Genomic DNA, 23,441 nt, shown 5'->3' with positions numbered 1-23,441 from the left:
TATCATTTTGAATGTTGCTCTCTAATGGCAGTGTTTTGCCCATTTGGACAGGCACTCATACAGGGCACAAGCTTCTGAATGGCAATTTCTAGTCGTAGGAGTGTAAATTGCCTGCAACATTAATGTAACACCAACTAAAACATCTCCTTTGCAATGTTGTTAGGGTGGGAAATGGATTGTAAATGCAAGTCTGGAGGGAACAGAAGTGATGCTGTTTGAATGTGCAATTTTTGGGGGGAACAAAGCTGTGCTAGACAAAGGTTATTGATTATAGCATTTTAAATGTGAAATTCAGTGGAAAGCTATTCTGAGGAGAGGTGGATTATGGACATCAACAGCACTATGACATGTGAGATGTAACAAGAAAATGGTTTCAAGTCTGCAGGGAGAAGGAGCAATGTCCCTTTACATGGAAAAGTAATTTCAGTGCAAGTCCACAGAGACCTGTAACAATACTGTTTGGGTGTGAGATTCTATGGGAAATGAGTTTCAGTACCAGTCTGTTAGGTCGAATAAGGTCATTAGATTATGATGAGAAAATTATTTGTTGAAGGCTCAAACAATAGCCACAGAACAAATCATCAGCATCACTGAGCTTCCATTTGAGGCAGCAAAGATACCCAGCCTTTCCTGTTCCTTAAGAAATGGAGGCTCAGCTTCAGCTCCCAAAGGAAGTGAGCAGTTTTTTAGTTCTTGGTGATCTCACTGGGCCTCTGGGATGGCTGAGGAGCAGGTACAGCCCTGCACATTGCCTTTTGATTTTTCCCCCCTGGCATGCCCCCTCCCCAAGCTCTGCCACTGTGGTGGCACTGTGCTCTTAGGCACAGGTGAGAATTTCTGTGACTGATCTGTTTTGATTCTGCAAAGCTCAGCCTGAAACAGTCCCAAACAGGGGCACAGGAGCAAGCACCATGTGAGGGAAACTTTTCTCTTACTCACTTCCTGCAGGTACAGTTGTAGCAGGCCCAGGGGGGCATGCTCAATCCAGATTTGTTTCAACAACTCCTGCTCTTATTACACAAGTCTGTTTCTCTCCCTGTGTCCAAACATAATCACAATTTGGGAAAATTTGAGCTCAAGCCATCCTGTCTGTCTATTAACCTTGGGATTTCAACAGCTTATAATGTAGTTGGGGTTTGCATTCAAATCTAAATTTCACGGTTCCAGCCAAACTATCTCAGCATAAGAGTGCACCAAAACAAGATTCCCATTTTAAGAAAAGAAGGACATTTTCCAGGCAAATGATTCACCTTGAGTCCTGTAAGCACAAATTCTTGGAATATAGCATTAAGTAATATCTTCAGCAGATGAGGTTATGATGACACAACCTGAGCATTCTTCTGTGTTTCCTATGTATTATGTATATAGAAACAGCTTTTAATTGCCAAGGTCGTCAGCACCCAAGAAATACCATAGATAGGTGGGAAGAGGAGGTGTGAATGAGTTGCCTGATTCAGTTATATGTTTTGAGATATGATAAGCCATACTTATATAATTTATAGGCAATAGTTTCCATGATACAACTGTAAGAAGCTGTTGGAAAATGTAGTAGTTGTTGGACTAATATGAAGAAAATAGTTACTAATAGAACAATGATCTAAAGCATGACTGGCTTGCTAGTCAAAGTAGAACCTTTTCTGAAATTACAGCTCTGTGTGGTCCCACTGTATTCACCAAACCATGGTTGGTCTCTCTGATTGATGCAATCTTCTTCATGGAAATTAATTTTTTCTCCAGTTCTTTCCCCTGTCATTCCAGAGAGAGACCTAAACTACTTCCCATGTGTCATGAATTTCTGAAAACAATTAGCCATATTCTGTGCAAATGTGATGTCCCTCTTCTAAGTGTTCATAGCAAAGATAAGGAACTGCTGTGAGAGGGTCCAGAAAGAGCTATTTGTCTGAAAGGAAGAAATCAACATTTCTGAGCCAGTTTGCTCCTCTCTTTGGGTCTGTGTCACAAGTTGTCTCCTGCATTTCTCTTGTGGCTCAGGAAGATGTGTGCAGCAAATATAAAGGGAGATTAACGTCAGAGGGATTTTCAGATGCAAAAATCAGTTTGTGTCCATCTCTAGTTCCCAGGATATGCTGATATGAAATTTAAGGAAGGCTCTGTGCACTGGTTTGTGGTTCTTTTTCTGTAATGAACTGCAGAAGCAGTAAATCATATCCAGAAGCATGTAGTCATGGCAAATGACTCAGTTCTTTCTACTAATAAAAGCAGAAGCTTCAGGTCCTGTCTTACAGGGTAGCTGATTGATTTACAACATAACAGCTTCTCTTTCAGGTTTCCTAGTATTTGTGTTCAAATAGATTTGGAAATCGAACTGATGAAACCTGAAGATAGGGACCAGATTGTGATCTTAATTGCTTCTGAGAATGGATCTGTTCAGATTTTCTAGATTGTAAAGGAGGAAAAGGCAATTTATAAAATCTTGTAACAATCCAGTGGAATTTTTTATCATTGTTTGAATTAATCATCTGCCTATTATTAATCTTAATCCTTTGGAGAACACAGACAGCCTGTGTCCCATTATCTTCCAGCAGAGCTCCCTGAGCTTTCAAACTTTCTCTTAAAAGGGCAAAGGAAATCTTATCTGTTGCATTTCCCCAGAGCCATGTTGGCAAAGGGTCTTGGGGATGGTCACAGCATGGTTTGAAGCAACATAAAAGCAGAACCCCTTATTATTGTACATGTCTTGGTTTTGGATGAATCTTCCCAAAATCTTGGAGCAGCCGCAGCTTATTCTAACTTTGATCAGCTTTGAGCTGATTGTTTCTTCTTCTGTATGGGAAAGCAGCAGCAAATCTGCTTTCCTTGGGGGAGATGCATTTGGTGGATACTGCCTGTGAAAACCCTGGGAGATTTTCCTCCCATGTACTGTGAGCCACTGAGCTTCACTTACAAAAAGGGTCATTCTATGCAGAGAAACTACAGAGACTTAATAAAATTATTTCCCAAATCCCTGCTGTAGATGGGTAGATCTCTGTTACATAGATGTACTTAACACTCATTCAGCTTAACTGAGTAGCAGACCAACTGCAGTGGGTAGAAACTTGTTGAAGAAACAAAGCTTCATGTAAAAAAAATCTCTGTATTTTTAACAACAGTGTAGACTGCAATTCAGTTTCTCAGCCTGGCAAATCTTCACCAGAGATTTCTTTGTAATTAATGGAGTTACTCTAAATTCACATTCAAAGAAGGGCAGAAATATAATATAGTTCCTTTGGAATTTCTGAGTCTCTCTTGCTTGGTTTCCCAGTCTTTGCAGTACACTAATTTAATCATTTATCTTAAATTGTTTATTGCTCTTGATTTTAATACCCAGCCCATCATGTTACAACACAGTATATTGGGAAACAGTTTATGCAACCTTCTATTACAGCTGAGAGAAGGAAACGAAGCATCAGATGTTCTTGTTAGCCAGAGAAGAGGGAACAGAAGTAAATCAGCTTGGGCTGTAGCAAGGTAACTTAAGCAAAAGGAAAACTTTTATGTAGTGTACTTTAGCTGTGTATGATACTGCCCAGGACCAGTATGGAATCAGCATATCAGGACATCAGGACTTGACCAGACAGCTGCATCTCAGGGAATAGTGGGAGATGGAGAAATCAGTTGTGCTGTGCTTGATGAAGTACTTTGGACTAGATGATAAGCTAATATTTCAGTTCAATTTAAATGACCTTATGTTCATTCCTCTGTAAAAGGAAGTATCCTTGGGTTAAAAAATGCAACGGATGTGCACACAGGAAATGAGGTGAACAGCAGAAATTACCAGATCCTATCAGTGCTGGAAATGCCCCATTTTTCTTTCCCCCAAAGTGCACACATAAGAGCCTGAGAGATGTACACTTTGATGTCAACTCACATCTGTGCATTCTATAGCAAATACACAAATTCAGTATCTTTTGTGCTTCTGAAACACAGATTCCTTCTCATTTCCCAGCGGTAGAACAAAGAATGTTGATGGATGTCAGGGGCCCATCACAATGGACCCAGCAGATCAGACTTGTGCTGTTCACTGGATACCACACACAGGCCATCACACTGGGAGCACATGCAGCCATTTCTTTCCTTTAAAAAGCCAGCATTATTTTATTATTTCAGAGTCTTACATAACTGCGTGGTGAAAATGAGAATACAGATCTGGGCCACAAAACATTCCAACAATTCTCATTGCAAAAGAAACATAAACTCCAGCATCCATCAAACAATTTCTCCCTCCAAATGAATAATGAACATACAAACCCACCATCTCAGCTTGAGATCCTTTGCAAAAGAAAGCCCTCTGGAGTTATTAAAAATAATAATAAAGTAATCCAGACTCCCAACAGACAGCATTTGAACATCATGTCAAGTTCCTATAAAGTAGCGCAGCAACACCTCCTTTTACTAATTTCCCTGAATCCCCAGTGGCTTCCCACTGCCACAAATTAAGCTTGCATTCCTTTCTGTAAGCCTAGCAAAAAATTGCAGACCCAGTGTCCCCTGTGCCCAGCTCTTTGAGGTCGGATGCTTTGGGTTGTCTGGTTGTTACTCACGCCTCCCACTGCGAGCCCAATGTTTCCCTGCCCCATCATTTTCCTTTCACCCCCCAGCGTGTTGCGAATCGCGGCTCCTCCGCAGGGTGTCCTGGAGAGCGGCTGTGCCGGGACAATGCCGGGTCAGTGACAGCATCAGGCGTGTGCTGAGTGATCTCACGGGGAGGGAGCAGTGCTCTGCTGAAGGCACCAGTCTGCTGCCTTTCATTTTAATTGCATCTTCGTTCTGATGCCTTGGCAAAGCCCGGGGATGTGCCGATGTGGCCATCTGTGTCCAGTTTCTCTTTGTGTCTGTAGTTCTCCTTCCTTTTAATCTCAGTTTTATCTTCCTACTTTGTTTAGAACTTTATTTTGTTGTTGCCCTCTTCTCCGCATTTTCTTCATCAGCTTCTTCCCTTTCCTCACTTAGAAGCACCACAGTGCTTGGCTTGGCTCAGCTCACAGAGCTCCACCACGTGCCTGTTCAACATGTCCAAGGCAAGGCTCTACTGCTGCTGAGCCGGGCCCCGAGAAAGCAGGGAAGTGTGGCTAAAACGTGGGGATGCACAACACTCCTCACCTCCAAGAGACTCTGACTCCGATGTGGATCAGCAGCTCAGTCCTGGACGCACATGGATCCTTCAGGTGGCTTTTGGGACCATAAAGCACCTTCTTGTGGGAAGGTCATTCCTGTGATCAGATAAAGGTCAGTCAGCCTTTCAGTTGTCCTAATTAAGAACCTCACAGTTTTGATTAGGCTACAGACACAGCCACAGTACTGTTTGTACTCTTTATTTCAGTGACAGGAAGAGAGCAGTGGTGGTGTTGAGATTCTCTTAAGAGAGCAGCACACTTTGAGGTTAAGTCTAGGGGCACCCATTTTGTGGTTTTCAGCTGGAGTAGTCAGAGCCAGAGACTGGCAGTTTCCCATTGGGTTTTGCTTCCTTGTCCCTAACAATGTCTTCTGCAAAAGTTTCACCTTTTCATACTTCACTTTTTCCACACTTGCCATCAAAAACATAAAACTTTCCCTCTTTGGGAAGCATTGTCAAGGCACTGGGTGAAAGACACAATATTGTAACAAAATGTTATTGTCATTACTATTCATTCAGGGAGCACGTTCAAGGGAAGTTTGTTTCAACTGTGCCACTTTTCCTAATTAAATAGTCAGCCATGAATGAAGCCACTCGGGGATAGATCTGTGTCCTGGTGCCACAGTCACCAAAGGTCGAAGCAAGGGCAAGCAGGGCTCCTCTTTCCCCATGCTACAGCATGGGGAAAGCTACAGCACAGCAGTAAATATTCATCAAAAATTAGCATTCCACTCACAGGCAGGTGGCAAATGTATGTAAGAAAGCCAGTTTCCAAACAGCACGGTTTTCAAAAATCCTTGGTGACAGGAAAAATATTTAAAGTGGGAGGAAAAGTGATCAACACAAAATGTTAAAGGCATTAGCACACGTAGAATTGGTGGTGACAGAGTTGTGGCTGACACTGCAGGCACAGAATAAGTTTACTCATATTTTCACATGAAAGAAACCAGCAAGTGAGAGGGAGAGTGTCCATACATGACTTCTCTTCCCTTATCTTCCCAATAACTACATTTGTTCACCACTCCATGCTTTTTCCCCCAAGATCTGGTATGTCTGGGTGAGCCATGTGGAGTGGAGTCCTGGTGAACTACTGGTGACATGGAGTCAGGGGGGAAACCTTCCAGGAGCTGGAAAGGAGATTGATACCTCTGCTTGCTGAGAGGATTGGCCCAGGGAGTGCTTTCTGTGCACCATGCCCACCAGTAACCTGTGGAAGGGCAGCTTGGAAGGAAATGCCCTGAGCCCGGGTTAGGATGGACAATGCATGGATGCAGCACCACAGTGCCAGCAGCTGGGAGGACTTTGGTGGGGTGAAGTAATTCAGGCCTTTCTCCCAAGCAGCTGGAGCTTGCAGTGGGGACTGCCATCAGGAGAGGCTCCTAGATAAAGCCTGGCCCTTTCTGGATGTCAGGTGGCAGCAATAAACCTTCACCATCCCTCTGACCACCTCTGCTTAGGGCCCACAGGCTCAACTCTGCTCCCAGCACACAAAAGTTCTGCTTCGTCAGCAGCAGCCATCACTTCACCTCTTGCTCTGGACCTCCAGGGACTTGAACACAGTTATTCTGCAAATGCATTCACTGCAAAAGGAGTCTGTACATCTCCTCTGCATGCCTCCCTTCCACACAGGGCAGAGCATATTTCGTGCTGCAGCCCAGAGCTGGTTTGCCATGTGCAGCAGCTCCAGTTGAATCTCTCTTGGCCACATTCCCTGGCATGACTGAGGTGCTCGGAATGTGTGTCGTAGGCTCAGCAGATCCCACCCAGGCAGTGATTTAATCTGACAGTTGTACTTATTCATGGTGACATCCCGGGCAGCAGCAGCACAGAATGTACAGGCAGTGCAGGGAGGAGGAGGAGGGACGGGGGGTGCCACCAGCACAAACAGAGCCAGGCTGAGGGGAGCTGGGGCTGCCTTTGCATTCAGCCTCTACCAGTCCAGCTGCTCCCAGAAGGAGATTATCACAGATACCCACTCAGTAGGCTCCCTCAAGCAGAGTAAATTATGTATTTGGAGAGAGAAGGGAGGGAAAATAAGAAGTGTAAAGCAGTCAGCATGATGGAACTGTCCCCTGGCTGCTCTTTTTGGGGAGCACAGGTGTGCAATTAGCCTGGAGAAACAGAAAGTTATTCTTTGCCATGAGACACCCACTGGAAGTTCCTGGTGGGAGCCTGGCCCTTGTTTTCCAATAATTGTGGGCCTGTGGCAGGCTCAAGTAACTGAGCTGGGCTGGGAGACCTGGGGTCGTGTGCCCTTCAAAAGGCAAAAGCAGCACATGCACACACCTTGCTGAAAATGGGGCTTTTGTGCCAGGTCTGTGCAGCATCAGAATCTCCAGATTTCTTCAGGTCCATGGTGCAGGCTTTTGGCATTAACAAGAGTTTGTGGCACTTACCAGATATAAATGTTCATTACAATTCTTCAGGGCTCTCTCTGAGCTGTGCACTCATTTGTGGAAATAACAACCTGAAAAATGTAATGCAAAATGGTGCTTTAGACATGCTCTGGCACAGAAATAGGAATACTGAGCTGAAACAAAATGTCCAGCTGTGTCTGCTGCCCACAGAAGCAGATCTGCAGAAATTTCTGTATTCCATCTGTAGCCTAAATTGTGAGGGAACAGGACTGTTTTCTTCTCAATGCTAAAGCACTTGAGAAAAGATTTGGCTGTCAGAAATGCGTTTTATGCTGCACTCTTGGTCTGAATATGTTATGTTAAAATTGGTAGGTATCCCAATAAATTGGAACAGTTCTGATTTCTACTGTTTTGACCCATGCTTGTGGTAAATCCTAAACATCTGGATTTGTTGTCTTCTGCATCTGACAGCCTACAAAGAGCACAGCTTTGCTTCAGAAGTCTGTGAAGCTGGGACCTGATCTCAACAAACTCAGTTTAATTTTCTTTTTTAAGGTCCTGCTGGGATTTTAAAAGGGTCTGTGCCCTGTGTAGGCTGACTTAAATGTCAAAATGAAAAAAAAAAAGGAGAAGAAAAGGAAAAAAAGTTCTTATAAAGACAGTGTCCTGAAGCTGCATCCATTTGTACATTTGTCATTTGACAACCGTCTTCCTCCCTTCTACTTCTCTTACAGTAAAGTCCAGGTACATTTAGGACTATTTTATGTTATCTGTGCAAGTGTGAAAGGAGATTGGCTACAAAACAAACTTCTGAAGACATGGGCAAAGGTTGCTAGGCATATTTTGTGTTCCAGCAAAACATTTAGGATTTAATCAAGATGGGAGAGGATCCTGAAAGGGGATCTGTGCAGTGAAACAATCAAATGTTTGCTGTCTTCTTAGACATGGGGAAGAGAAAATTCTCCCCTAAAATAGAAATATATACAAGACAGTCAAGAAACACTGCAGGTTGTGAAGGCTTTGCAAAATTAGGATGTCTGCTCTTTTAAAATTGTTACAAATTTTCAGAGCTGCTGCTCTTTGTGAGATATCACATTAAGTGTATCTTGTTGTGGATGTGCTTCTCTTTCAGGTTAGAGTCAAGGCCAGGTGTTGCTGAGGTTCTGTTTTCTGGGAGACGGTACCTCCACTAACAATCCCCTCCCATCCCATCCTCTTCACCCTATCTGTGTCTGAGTGTCCTGATGTTTGGGTGGCAGCCTCCTCCTCCTCCTCCCAGCTCTGAGGGGTCTGTCCTGAGTGCTCCCTCCTTTCTGGAGAAGATGGCTCATGTGGTTGCTATTCAGATCCTCCCATGACTCACTTAGCAGTTGACATCAGCAAGTGGAAATAAATAATCCCAGGCTGAGGATCAAACTTGGCAGGAAAGGCAAGGGGTAGGTGACAGGGAGGGCTTTGGGCACAGCATGTGCATTCTCAGACAGCAGCAAGAAGGACACTTCTGCCCAAAAACTGCTCCTCCAAACCCCATCACCTCGCCAGAAAAGTAGTTCCTGCCTGTGAACTCTTGAATCGAGAAATTAAGTAATTGAAACTGTGCAAAAACAACTTGTTTCTCAGTAAGATGTTTGGGAATGAGCTTAATTCATTCAACTCCCAGCACTCATGGCATCATGCATGGGGCTCCAGACAATTGTGAGGTTTGCATTTACATTTTGAGAATAATAAAGAGTTTTTACTTATTTTATTTGTTGTCTGGTATTCTACCCTCCAGAGTTCATAACTTGAAGCTGCACTTTGCGATAAGGAGAGGTAAAATATTTCCTTGCTATTTTACCCAAGCAGAATTTCTGGGTTTATCACATGAATTTAGAAGCTGGGGATTAGAAAAACTATCAAATATTAAGGAGGACATAGATAAAAGCCTGACATTTGGCAAGCTTCTATTCTGCAGCTGTAACCACTATCACTTTCAGAAGTGGGAAAGATCAAGGAGATTATAGAAATTGTCTCACAGGGGCAGTTTCCTACGTTTGTGTGCTCTGGAACTGTTTGAAAGACTTGTGTAAAATTTTTCAGGTCACAAAATGAGAGGTTGCTTTTCCCAAATCATTCTGAATTCACAGAAATGGCATCTCTTTGCTAAGAACAATAAGAAGTTTGATAGAATACTTTTGGCTCAATAACAGGCTGATTTGGCAATGAAAGTAGGTCAGTTCCAGACTTCTTTTTCTATCCTTTCTTTTCTGGATGTTAGAAAGAAAATATATTTTTGATATTAAAAATAAAACATTGTGAAATCTTGCTCTGGCATAGGTTGGTTGCTCTTGATGTTTATTAAAAAAGTGATCTAATTTCAGCTTCCAGCATTCATTATAAAACTGCTAGTTTAAGCTTTTCTGTCAAGGGAGCAGTTAAAAATTGCATTTTATATCAGTGAAAACTACTATTCCTGGTCCATAGGAAAGATGCCATTTCTGATATTAAGGTGGTAATGCCTTATAAGGAATGGTTAGAAAGATACCCTTGGAATTTTCCAAAAAGGACTTGTTACTATGGGGAAAAAAAATCAGACAGATGGTTAAGATGAGCTAAAATCCCATTGTAGAAGACAGAAAGATTTTTCTTATTTGTGTGTTATCCAGCCAAGTACAGGCGGTTGGGGACTGGGCTGTGTCATGACTTGTTGATACGTGAGAATTTCAAACTGCCTTCTCCCCAGCAATATTTTTCATGTGAGAGGACTACATGTGCCTTTATGGAGTAGAGTGAATGCACACCAGACAATACACACAGGATCTGTGTTAGACTGCTGGGGACATATAAGATGCTCAGAACAAAGGCTGGCCCCCGAGGAGTTATCAGAAAAGGAGCTGAATTGTTTGTGGTGGACTGATGTGGTCCTCTGGATGTCACCAAATGAGACCATCCTGCTTGTGGTGTGTAATGGCAGACTGTGCTTTCCTCTCTCCTTCTGCAGCACCTGGTATCAGGGAATATTTTCAGAACCCTTGTGTTTGGAAGCCTGGTGCCAGCCCTTGAGCTAAGCTTGGGGACATCAGTCTAAGTATGTTTTGGGGACAACAGTTCCCACGTGCCAGCAAACCCCATCTCATGCTGCAGATTTCACACGTGTTGCTACTTGTGTGACTGCCCAAATGCTTTGAAATCCTGAGTGTCCACATGAGCATTCCTGCTTGTCTGTGAGTGGAACCTGTGCCTGTGGACTTGGCTGGGGATCCAGAGTAAAGGACATGTTGCCCTTTCAGCTCCACTCCTTAGTGCCACTTTGAACTAGGGAGGCATGTGTGGAGCCAGCAGCTGTTCAGGCAGTAAAATATACCCCTTTATTCATTATAAGAAGAGACTTTCTGGGCCAGGCTAAAAATCTTGTAGCTCTGTCTTTAGGATGCAGAGCAGGCACTGGTGAAGACAGACGATCAGATGAAGCACAGAGTGATCCTTTGGCTTGTATGGCCTCCAGTCTTCCAGCAGTCTGAGATTACAGATCTCTTGAGTCAGAAGTCAGGAAGTGTTGGCCTTTCTTAACTTAGGGGTTTCAGGGAGGCAATATCCTCTTACTGTGATGTTTTTTTTTTTTTCTGGATAGGTTGCAAAAGCTTTGAATATGCCCATGTGTAAGTAGGGAGGAAACACATACCAGAGTGATGAGCATACCAAACTGCACCTTTGGCATAGCACTGCAGGGAAATTGTAGAAAGGGTTTGCTTTGCCCCAGATGGCAAATCCTGGCTGACATCTCTGGCCATGTGGCTCCAAACTGATCCATAGGAGGAATTTGAGGGATAGTGGGCAACACGAGGCTTGTTTGCACCTGGTGCACGGTCTTGGTGGAAACCATCACAGTGACTATGCCAGCATCGATTGGACAGCAGGGAGGGCATGCCCAGAGCCCAGGATCTGGCCCTGAGAACCCAAAGGCTCAGAGGTTAAAGCAGCAAATGATAAAGCAGATCTCCAGATAAAGCTCTGTGCGTCACCATCCCTTCCGCCCAGCGGCTGAACCCACAGCTGCCCCCATGCCAGCTGCTCCAGGGCACTTAGGGCAGAGCTGCTGCTGGCAGCACACTCCTTTTGTGCCTTTAAGAGCTTTGGCTTATCCAGGCTGGGACTGGGTGAAACTGTGTGGGCTGACAAAGAGCGCTTGTCCCTTCCCCCATGCACGCTCTGCCAGGAAATGAGTTTGTGAGACGCTGGCTTCTGCCTCCAATCTGCTGCCATGTGGGAGCCTGGCACTCACAGCCACCAGCACACACACACACGTGTGCACACAGAGGGCACAAGTGCCAGGGCACAGCTACTGGGGCAGCTGTGATCCCACATGGACCAGGGCAAGCAAAGGAGGCGCTGCTGCCACAACCGGGCACGGAGCATCCTGGCTGTGCTGAGTGTGCAGTGGGGAGCTCCAGTCAGTGAGGGGCTGCTTGTGCTATGGGTTTGGGTCTCTCCTGGATAGGTCCCAGCCTGCAGAAATTCCTTGGGCAGATCATCAAGGAACCTTTTTCTTACCCAGAGAGCAACTGGGGCTCTGAGACCACCTGGAGGCATAAGCAGCAGGGTTAAAGGAGGCTTCCCAGCTGGGAAGGCAGGACAGGGGAAGTGACCCCAGCAGCCCTGAGCAAAGACATCTGTCAGCACAAGAACCACTGGAACTCAGCACAGAGCTGCCTGCACCCTTACTCAGCATGGCTGGGACTGAGAGGGCAAGAATTTCTTCACTTTCAGAGGGAGGGAAATGGCACCATGCTTTGTTCCTCACATCTTAACAGCTGCTGACCACTTGCAATACCTTAGGATTTGGGGTTAGGGAGGATCTAAAACTCCTGAAAGTCAGGAGATGTGGATTGTGTACACTGCTTGTTCAAGGTCTGTGTTAGCAACACAGCGTGTCAGAGCACTTCCAGTTCCTGTATAAAATACAGCATGTTTCCCTGAAACTGAATTAGTGCAAAGCAGATGGAGTCAAATATCTGAGTCCTTCCTCTATATTTCCACAGTTTTTCTTGAGAATGAAAAGTGATCAGTTTTCATCTGGAGTTTTGCTGGGACTGTTGGAAAAGGCTATAGGACAAGACCTATGTGGTTTGATTCAGAGACAGGTAGTCCCCATTAGCACATTGTCTGAGCAATGGCACACAAGCTTGGAAATGTGTACCTCCAGGTTTACATTTCAGGACAGGTGATTTAAGATTATGTAAAATCAGCTACTACAGAAAGAGTTAATACTGAAAGATGTGGAGGGGGAGGCTTTGGGGAAAGTCAGGGTATCAGGTTTTCCTCTAAGGAGCTCTCAAATGATTCTCAACCCTGCCAGAAGTCAAACATCTCCTCACAGTGAAGCCAAGGATGTCTCTCTTTTTGACTCAGCTGCCAGAGTCACATTGCAGAATTTGATCCTTCTGCAGTGTCCCTTCTCCCTTCTCCTGATCAGCCTCTGCCCACTACTCTGGTGAAGCCTGAGGCTCTTCAAGACAGTGAAAAAGTGCAAGTGATCCCCTGCAGCCCCAGGCAGTGCAGCAGGTCCCGGCTCCGCATCCGATCCAGTTTCAGGCTCCGTGCTGTCCCCTGCTGTAATGCTAGATGGGCTGAACAGATGGGGAGGTGCTGTGGCAGGCTCAGGCCGACAGCTGCTCTGCAATTATAAGTCTGGAATGCGATTTGAGGGGTGTAAGATACTTAGTGCTGGGGCCTTAGTGCAGGAACACGTATCAAGTAGGTCAGGCTCTGCACCAGGGGAAGAGTGTGGGCAGGAGCTCAGCTGGGACCAGCAGTGCTGCTCCTTCTTTTGTAGGCTCATGTTTGGACATAATTTTGATCATTGAGGGTTTACCTCCTCATTTTTTGACCATTTATATGTATTTTTTATTCTTAGATTTAATTTATTATGAAGACTAAATGCTTGTGGAATGGGATTGTGAATTTCTTGCTGATTTTACAGCTTTTGGCAATTGGTCTCTACTGGGAGTGTAAGAGTGCTTACCCACCTGGCCCCTCTCTGAGAAAAGGGAGCATTTACACCCTGGTTTCTTATGTGAGAAAACTTTGGTCTCACTGGAAATTCACCTGGAATTCAGCAAAGCATCCTCCTCCTCCCTTTAAGCACCCATGTTAGACTGACTTTAATTCACCCAAATCTGATTTTTCACTACAATAGACTCTCTTTGAGGAGATTAATGGCATGTTGGGATAAAGTCTGACTTGGCTCTACCCTTGCCCTGCCCAGTCTCAGCCAGCTGAGAGGTCTCTTCAGGGTTTCCCATCCCATGGTGGAGGTGCAGGGCAGAGCTGTGCTGCAAGAAGCTCCAGTTTGCACCGTGGGGGCCAGGGAATGAGGACAGGATGGGTTTTGACCATGGGGAAAAAAAGGACTTTGAGTTCACAAGGCCAAAAACCTGTGCAAAATGGGCAAATTACCAACTCAAGCAAGTGAAAGCCATGCTAGAGAACATGATAGCCAAACACTTTTTTTTCTATTTTCATGTAGCAGCTGAGATAATTTACTGCTGCTGCTGCTCCCTTTGTATGGCTCTCCAGTTTTGGCACAATCATGTAATTAGCCCCTGGTTTGTCTGTGGATGTTTTTGTTTTGTTGATCTGTCTCATTACTGAGGAGAGGCAATCAGGGACTTACATACCCCAGTGAGGGGTGCACTCTTGACTTTTATGGGTTAAGCTCATTTATGCAAACCCAGCTGTGTATATATATATGTGTGTATATATCTGTATATTTAGCTGACACAGAGTGTTCAGCTTCCATCCTTCTGTGTTCTGAATGTTACCATAACTGACCTGTGCCCCTGGGGTCAGAGTTAGGTAGTCAGAAACAAGGCAGTGAGCAGTGCCTGAAAAAATCAGGGCAAAGTCAGCAAAAACCAGCAGTGTTGGCAAAGTCACTGGTATCAGGCCTTCTCACAGAGGGATCATCACTCAGTCTTCTGATATTTTCTGACCTTGAAAAGCTCCTTTTACAACTTCAGTCCAAAGAATTGATGTGGCTGCAGTGTTTCCCAGCTGCCACAGGCAGCCATGAGGAATGGGGCATAATGCCCACTGACGTGTCCTGGTGTAGGGCTGTGCTCTGAGATGCCTGGGAGGACAAAATAAGGAAATTCTGTAGTTTGGATGCAAAAAGTTCTGGTAGAACATAGATCCAAAGAATTTTTGTTGCCATTCTTGGACACAGAGCACTCACCATGTCTGAGCTACTGCTATAGAGCACAGCAGAGCTATGTCTGTGAAAATCAGTGTGTGGAGCAGAAGCTCATTCTGTAAACTTTTGTGACAATAATCCCCAAATATTCCTCTTCCAAGATCTTTTAGAAAATGGGCTTGTTTGGATCACCTGGAAGTGGAAATACTCATTTTTTGATGTTTCCATCAGATCTAGAAATAATCCCATTTTTACAGGAGCAAAGTCCTTTTCCAAACATCTGCTTACAAAGTGTGTTTCCAATATTAAGATGACTGCCTAATTTCTGAATTTTTAACAATGATCAACAAATTAAAATCTTGAGATTTTTTGCCTTTCCTTGTAAACATTTTGTCCTTTCAAATTATGCCAAACCTGTAGAGTGGCAAGACTTCCTGAGTCAATGGAAGTATAAATCTTCAAGGGAATTGCATGGGAGATTAATGTGGTCGAACTTAAAGGGAGAAGTCAGCTTTTGCCTTTATCATGCATGGATAGATATTGCTGTCTCACAGTAATGGCACTGTACTATTACTAACATCAAGTAATTAAATCTTATATGTTGTGCCTTCAAAAATGTAATGAAGTGGACATAAAAATCACAGATTTGTTTATAAGAACAAAGTTTTTTATTGCTCTTATTACAACTCAATTTTATGTTGTATTTTCAAGCTTTTCCCCCAGTCTTTTGGGTAGAATTAGAAAATTGCTTAAAGAGAAAATTTGGATTCGTGTCTTCCCAAGAAACTGAAAGTGTTCACAATGTAGAAACTTAATTTCTGTATTATCACCAGTAATTTTTTGCTTGGTTGCTCTTTCCAGTAGCAGATGTGAAAAGTGCTCACCTTGGTTCCTCAGCCTGAACCTCATGTTCATGGGATTCCTTAAAAAGCTTGAAATCAGGTTAGGCTTTAGGTAAAATTATGGGACAAATACAAATTTCAGCATGTGATGAGATACTGCTTCAGAGCATTGACCTCTTATTTTGAGGTGGGCAAAAAAGGAATGTTTGTTTCACAAGAGATCCTGAGTGTTATGAAACCTGCATCCAAAGCATGGCCTGGCTGACCAAGCACGTCCCTGGTGCAGCTCTGGGATCTTCAGCAGGGTCACTGTGTTGAGTCTGATCAGCCCTGCTTTCCAAAGCCAGCCTTTGATCTTCAATATGTGCAAGGATCAATCTTGCAGTGACCTCTGGAACAGCTCTGTGGTCCTCCAAACTGGGTGCGGAGTCCCACTCCCATCCAGTGTCATTGCCATGTGCCCCTTGTCCCCAGAACAGGACAAGTTTTTTGCAGCACAAATGCATAAACAGCTCTTAAAACTCGGCAGGATTTTTGCCATAAGGAACAGCAGATGGTGCCAGACCTTGCTGCACACAGACTTCCCAGCTCCGGTTTTGATTTTCAGGAGTTCCACTTAAAAAATTTGCATCAGTTTTGCCATGGTGGTAACACCTCCTTTGAGTACTGAATCTACCTGACCCAAAGGGTTTACCTTGAGCAGTCAGGGACAGTGCAATGTGCATGACTGGAAGCTTGGAAAGGTTGAATAATAATTCATGAAGTTAAATAACTCTAGATTAAAGTGTTTGAAGTGCATTAAGAGTAAGAGCATAACCCCAGCTAGTGTGACAGACTGAGCTTTATGGGAGGCTATTTCCAGTGTCTCTGTGAACTGTATGAAACAGAAGCTGCCTGCTCAGCTTTGGACACAGGATAGGATGGTTTGCTTTCCAGGATCATAGGAGAAGTTAATCTCAAATTAGAATTTGTGCATTAGCCCAAGTGCAGGGTGACCAACCAACTTCTAAGCCTTTGAGAAGCCCCATTTCCCATTTCTGTACTTTACCATACTCTTCCTCCCCCGTGCCAGCCTCGAGTTCTCACTGCACAAAGGGTGGGTGTGACTGGAGGGGACACTGGCTGTGCCAGCCTCAGTTTTGCCCTCTGGTCTAGAGAGCTGAGGTGCTGCAGGAAATGAGGCAGCTCTGAGGTGATGGTTACTATTCCTAGAAGAGCTTTCCCTGTTTCATGTCTTGCCTCCCACATTTCTTCCATTTCCCTGGTAAGCAGCAGGTCAGGTCCTCGCAGTGCTGTGGCAGACACTGAAGGAATTGTTTGTTTGGGTTCCCATTCCATCAGGCATACCCTTCCCCTCCAGGAAGAGCCCACAGGGAGGCAACCTGAGGATTTCTTGTCAGCTCCCTCATCCTGCCCTGCAAACAGCAGCACCAGCTGGTCTTGTCCACAACCCTTCTGCAGATTCTTGGACTCCATTCTCCACCATCCCTTATTCTCACAGTAAAAGCATGAACATGGCCTTTGCCACAGTTCAAGGGGGAAGCAGAACACTCCTTTGGGAGCAGTAAAGCCTTCCTTTGGTAATGGTCAGAAGTAGATCTGAGAATATCAGGTTACCCCAAAGTTAAGTTCTCAGATTTTCTTTTTATACCTTTGTTGCAAGATATTCTTCATCCTTTTCCCCCCTGCAATGATCAAAGAATTTTTCCCCCTCTTATATCAAATTCAGAGGGACTAAATCTGCTCTGTATCCTCCCTTGACCACAGAAATCTGGGGTAGCTCCATCACTTTCAATGAATTTGCTCATGATTTGCATTGATGTAACAGAGGCAAATCTGGTCCAGAGAGCTGAACTGCAGTTGCCATGGCTACAAGCAGCCGTTTGGGAAGCAGAAGGCAGAAGGGATGTTCAGTGGTAAAGTGGGGACTCCTGCATCCAGTTTTCAGCCATGGGATGAGAATGTCAGCTATATTTGGAGTCCAAGTCCAGGGCTCTATTTCTGACACTACCAATGAACCCTTGGGAAAATTGCCTCCCACTGCCTTAGTACTGCTTCCAGTAAAATTGGGATAGTATTACATAGGAGTGTTTTGAAAATTGATTCAGTCTCCTAAAATGCTTTGTGAGAGATCCTCAGATGAAAAGCGCAGTAGATCACGAACTATTAATAACATCACTTTATGAGTGCCTTAAAAAAAAAAAAAAAGAAAAGAAAAAAAGAAAAAGGGGCTGTATTGTAAATGAGTAGGTTCTTATACAACTGCAGGCAGCTCCACAGGACCACTGGGAATGCAGAGCACTGAATCAGCTGTGGAACAGAGCTTTTGTTCAGGTGTGGTGACATATCTTGGGTTATTTCTGTCTGACCCAATGGAAGGTTCTCACACAGTTTAGTCCCAGCTCAGGTTCAGAAGCAGCCAGTAAGAAACCTAACTGAGCTCAAAATCCTGTTCTTAAATTGGATCGAGCTGCGAGCATTAACTGGGTCCTCTGAATCCTCGCCTAACACCAGGAAGGAAGCAGTAGGTTTGCAGAAGTATTAACAGCTGATGACTTACTTTCATTATGAGAAGAGTATAAAAATCAATTCACTGAGGAAGGCCAGGCAGGTGTCAGTCATGCCCAGGTGTGACCCTGATCTGAGTTGAAATAAAAAATGTCTGAGTCCAGGATCTCGATTTGCATACCCACAACAAGCAAATAGACTTTGTGAAAGGTGGCAAGGGAAAGGAAAAACCCTGACAAATCCACCTTGCCTTGCCCTGGACATGCAAACCTCTGTTTCCATGGTTTTAAGAAAGCACAGCTGAGGGATTTCAGAGCATGTGCTTTTGCTGTGTTTTAGTTACAGCAGAGATTTCTGGTAACAAAGGAAATTAATTATTTGCAAAAGGAAAAAAAGTATCAGTAGTTTCCAATGAATAGAATCTAATTTTGTAGATTACTATATTTTAATATCAGAGGGGACCATTCTGGCTGCCTGCAGAGCTTTCACCAGAGAGCTTTGCTGCTACACTTCTTCCACCAGTGCCAGAAACAGTTCAAACATTTCCTGCCTTTGCTGAATTTAGCTGAGGTCTCCTTACCTTAGTGTTGAAAGCTTCTTGCAAGCTTGAAAACTTTGTCAGTCACTGTTGTCACGATGGGCCATATTATACTGACATTCCTCTGTGATAAAAAGAGAAGGAATGAATTTTTAAAGACATCAGAAGGTTCATGATTTTTTTCCATTTTGTTAGTGATTGTGAATTTAAAAAAACTGCTTCAGTTCATTGTGAATGAAGAGACCTATACCCTCCTGTTGTTTTATTTTCACCAACTTCCTCTCCCCAGCCAAGAAAAAGGCAGGTAATGGAACACAATACTTTCCTTTATTCACCACCATAGGTTTTCCCAAAAAACCCAGAAACCCCTCAGTATCTTTCTGATTAAAATATGAATAAACATTGGAATTTTTTATTTATTTATTTTAAAAAATCATTTGGAAGTGCTTACTGAAAACAAGCACACTTAAAAAAAACCACAAGGCCACTTTTCAAACACATTTTTGACCAGCCATAGTTGGATGACAAGTGCTGGTGCCAGACCATTTGCTCTAGGGTTCCCATTGTTAACACTGCTGGAACTGTACTGGTAACAATGGAGGAAAATATGTAGTAAATTTTGTTAATGAGAAGGCGACATTCTCTCACACTCATTTTTTAACATTTAAAAGAACATTCAAAAGCACAATATGTAAAGCAAATTCCAAAAAGATTTATCCTGGGAGAGAGGGCTGCAGCAGAGAAGAAAGCCTTTTCATTCCACCAATATTAATTCAGAGAAATGTGTTTGGCACCAGGATTAAAAAGTTCTGATCACTGAAGGAGTGGAAGTTTTTTTTCCCAGGAGAAAACTTTCAGAGCAGCCAGGCTAATTAACTTTCCTGCTTTAAAGGATGTATATAATATTTCTAAAAGCAAAAAGAATTCTTTTCTATGGTCTCCCTACATTTTCAAGCTGTAAAGTGGGGTGAAATGCTCTCCTCCATCATCCTGGCTTGCACACACCTCTGGAGTACCCTGGGCTGCAGAGGTGACCAATCCCCCTGGGACTGAGAGTAATTAATATTCCTACAGAGCCAGGAAGGGGAAGGGTTATTGATGGGAGCATCTTGCCCTGCAGTATGGCAGCTAAATAAAGTAAGATTAATGGAGCTAAGTATATGTGCCCTGGCTGCACAAGGTGATTAAAGGGTGACTTAAAACTATCTAGAAATGTTTGAAAGGTATAATAATCATTATCAGGAAGGGGAAGAGCTATTAATAAAAAGTAAACTAGAACTCAGGGCTTGATGCTGAGCAAAGGAAGACATACACTGGGCACTAACATCTTGTTTTCTGGACATAAAGCCAGTTTAATTAGGGAAAACCATAAATAGTTACTGTGGAATTTTGAATGCAAGAGTCAGCTCAATCAGTGTTTCCTCTGACACAGAAAGAATGTGTCAAGAAGAATCTGCAGCTGATAAACGCAGCACCATTGATGATCTTGAAAGCTTTCCCCTCTGAAGCTCCAGCAGCTCATTCAGACACAAACCTAAGGGAATGCATAAGGCCTAGAGATACATCCCAAGGGATACAGGGAAGTTTGCAGGGTCTGATGGACCAGGATTTATGTGTCAAAGGCCAATCCACAGCATGGGACACACTCTGGGAATGGTGTAAGATGCAGAATCTGGAATCTCCAGGCTTGGGATCAAGGAGCTGAAGTGCACACTGGCCAAACCTGATCAGGCAGAGCAGTGCCTGGGGCTGAATGGCCAAAGCTTCTGGGAACATTCAAACATTTACACAGAAAAATCCCAAATTTCTTCCTACTATTTGCTTAGCATCAGAAATATCATTGGTAGTATAGAATTCCAGAAAAAATACTCCTGAACTATTGTATCAGTGTGGTAGGCTGTTTCCTGCCCTTGTCCTGGTTGTCTTATCCTAATAGGAAGATTAAGCAGAGACAGTGTGGTTCTCCCTAGCTGTTAAGTCCCATCATTTAATTCCACTTTCCAGTGGATTTGTAGATGAGGAGCTGCTCCAGTAAGTCCTCTAATGCCTTCAGCTGGAATCTTTCTGCACATCAGCTACACCCACAAAGCCCAGGGTTCTGTTTTTCCTGGGCACAGCTCCTCACAGTTTGTTTGGGAAGGTCCCTGTGGTGGTACTTGTGAGATGCAGAACAATGGTGCTCCCAGAAAAAATGAAAAATCCTTTTAGCATCAGATGCTCGGGTCAGGCACAGATGTTGAAGCATGGCTGCTTCAGCAAGTCATTTTAGAGTGACAGGTGTCCCTTAATTTTGGATTCTGGAAATGTTTCAGTACATTAGCTTTCAAATCCTGCCTTTGAATCCACAGGTGCAAAAGAGCCTACAGACATGAGGGCTCCTGCAGAGAGGCTGCCAGCACCCCCTGAGCTGTGCTGTTGGAGAGGTGCTCACTGAAATTGGCATCCAAAACTCAGCACAGCATCCTGCAGTGTGTCCCTGCTGTGGATGTGATGGTGTCAGAGTGGTACCCACCATCTGAAGGAGGCGCTCCTGGGACTGGAATTATTTCCCCTCTGCCTGCAGAGTTTCCTTGTGCCCAGAATAATTAGCAGGGCCAGCAGCATTTAAAAGCAAGCACACATGACTGTGTCTCTGATAATGACACTGGAAAAGTAACAGAATCTAATTATAATTAGAAAACAGCCCCAGCAACGTTCCAGCATCACAACGACCATCCTGACTTTGCAACAACAAGTGTAAAAATACATCAGCATATTTATAGCTTGGCAACTCTGTCCACTTGCAGCCTGGTGACCAGCCCCCTCTTGCCCTGTTCTGTGCTCTCTGCTGTGCTCACAAGCAGTAAATAACAGTGACTGATGGGAATAATGTTTATATGGGGTCTACTGCCCAAACATCCTAATTTTATTTTTCATATTACTTAATCCACCTCTTATTCTGATTTTCCTGACCTGAGAGACTGGAAATTGATGTAGATTATTAACAATCCCTGAGTCTTGCAGGACACAGCAGCAGGCCAGGCTGAGAGAGACAGCAGAAACTCGAAAGGTGCTTTGGACTAACACTTCCAGCTTTTTAAGATTCCCTTATTATTGCTCACTTAATTTAGTCAAGTAATTAATTTCTCATTTCTTCATCTACTACACTGAGATTTATAAAGGTAGTTCTCAGGATTAGTCTCTCTGAGATCAGCTTGGGCAAGACATGGTTTTGGGAAAGAGTTTGTGGTGAGAGTGGGATGTGAATTTGGTAGGTGAAAGTTCTGCCTGCAGGGTAGGAGAAGGGAGATGTGTTGCTGGAGTTTGTCTGAATGAGTTGCAACAGGACCAGATATTCCATCTCGGATAATTGTGCTTGACTTTGTCTCTTAGCCTGCCCTGCAGTGCTGCCATAAGCACCTGCAGAGCTGCCATGCTCCCTTCTGGAGGTGTCTGAATTCTGCAGGGCAGAATTGATGATTTATAGAAACAGAGATTTGCACGAAGCCAGTGCAGGCATCACTCCTGAGCAGAAGGCAGGAGTGGGGGCAATGCTTTCACTGCAGATCAGGGGTCAGTATCTAGATATTGCCAGTGGAAGGCCCCAGAGCATCCCCTGAACCCACAAGTCGTTTGTTGATTCCTTACCTCTGGTTTTAGTTGTTCTCTGCTGTGCTCTAATGTTCCTTTCAGCCACTCTTCCATGGTCAAGGTCCCTCTGCACTTTTAGTTTCCTGACTGGTGAAATGTTTGGATTTCTCACTGTTTTCATTTCGCTGCTTGTTGTAACAGATTAAACAAAATTCTAGCTAAAAAAGTAAATTACAAGCAACTCAAGACCTTCAATGCTTTCCCTCCTATAAAACTTTCTTTCCAACTGACAAATTTTCAACTAGTTGCATGGAAATAAAGGGTCAGTTCTGTCACCCTTGACAGACTCCCCTGGAAGCATTGCTGGAGGTCTGATAACATTATTTTCCTCCAATTCTTGGAAAAACTTCCTCTAAAGTCAGCAGTCAAGTTCTTATTGTGGGTTAGATCAGAAATTGGCTCATGGAAGAATTATCCTGAACTTGTTAGTGATGTAGTTGATATCTGAGTCTCATCTAGGAAATATTCCATATTTCAAGGTGTTTTTCCTGACCTAGTAAAGGTTTGACTGTCTGTGAAGCAACTCCTGACTGTTCCCAACCAATTGTCTTTACAAACGCTGTCAGCTGGGAAACACTGCCTGACTCTTAATGTACCTACACCAGGCTGGGGATGAGTTGGGTTGGTTCAGAGTCAGGCATTTTTGTTCCAAAATAGAAGTGATCACAGAGGGAATTAATCAGGAATAACTGTTCTGCTTTTAATCCATACTGCTTGAAACCAAATTAACCTCTCTGTGCACACAAGCCTGAAGGATTTAGCTGAAATTGCTGAAAAGCCTCCAGATTTGCATGATAATTTCAAAGGGGCTGTTCCTCTGAGTGAATGCCCTGTAGAATTGAGTTGCAAGTCTTCCTTCATCCCCAAATACCAGCTTCTCCTCTTGCACTTAATAGCTTTATATTTGTTTTTGATGCTAAAGGCCATGACAGAACATGTGCGTCCCTAAAATTTATTTTCTGCCTATGGGATGAGCTTGGAGTCAGAGGCAGTGCTGGTATGTGATGAAATAATACTAAAGCAGTGACAGCTTGGGACTGGACACAGCTCTGGCAGATGGGGATGGAGGAGCTTCCTGACCTTCTGCCTCAGGAGCAGCTGCTGCCAGAGCCCTCCCACGTCAGCTGATGCCACCCCAGCTGTGCTGCCCCAGCCAGCCCAGGGCAGGGCCCCCTCCTGCCTCATGCTCTGTTTGGTTTCACTTCCCTGCTGCTTGAAACTCCAGGGTGAACAAAGGTATGAAGTGGCTGCAGTGTTTGTGCTGATGCTGTATTTTGGCAGC

This window comes from Molothrus aeneus, chromosome 12 (genome assembly GCF_037042795.1).
Source record: "Molothrus aeneus isolate 106 chromosome 12, BPBGC_Maene_1.0, whole genome shotgun sequence".
Lineage (NCBI taxonomy): Eukaryota > Metazoa > Chordata > Aves > Passeriformes > Icteridae > Molothrus > Molothrus aeneus.
Note: the sequence above shows the minus strand (reverse complement) of the source record.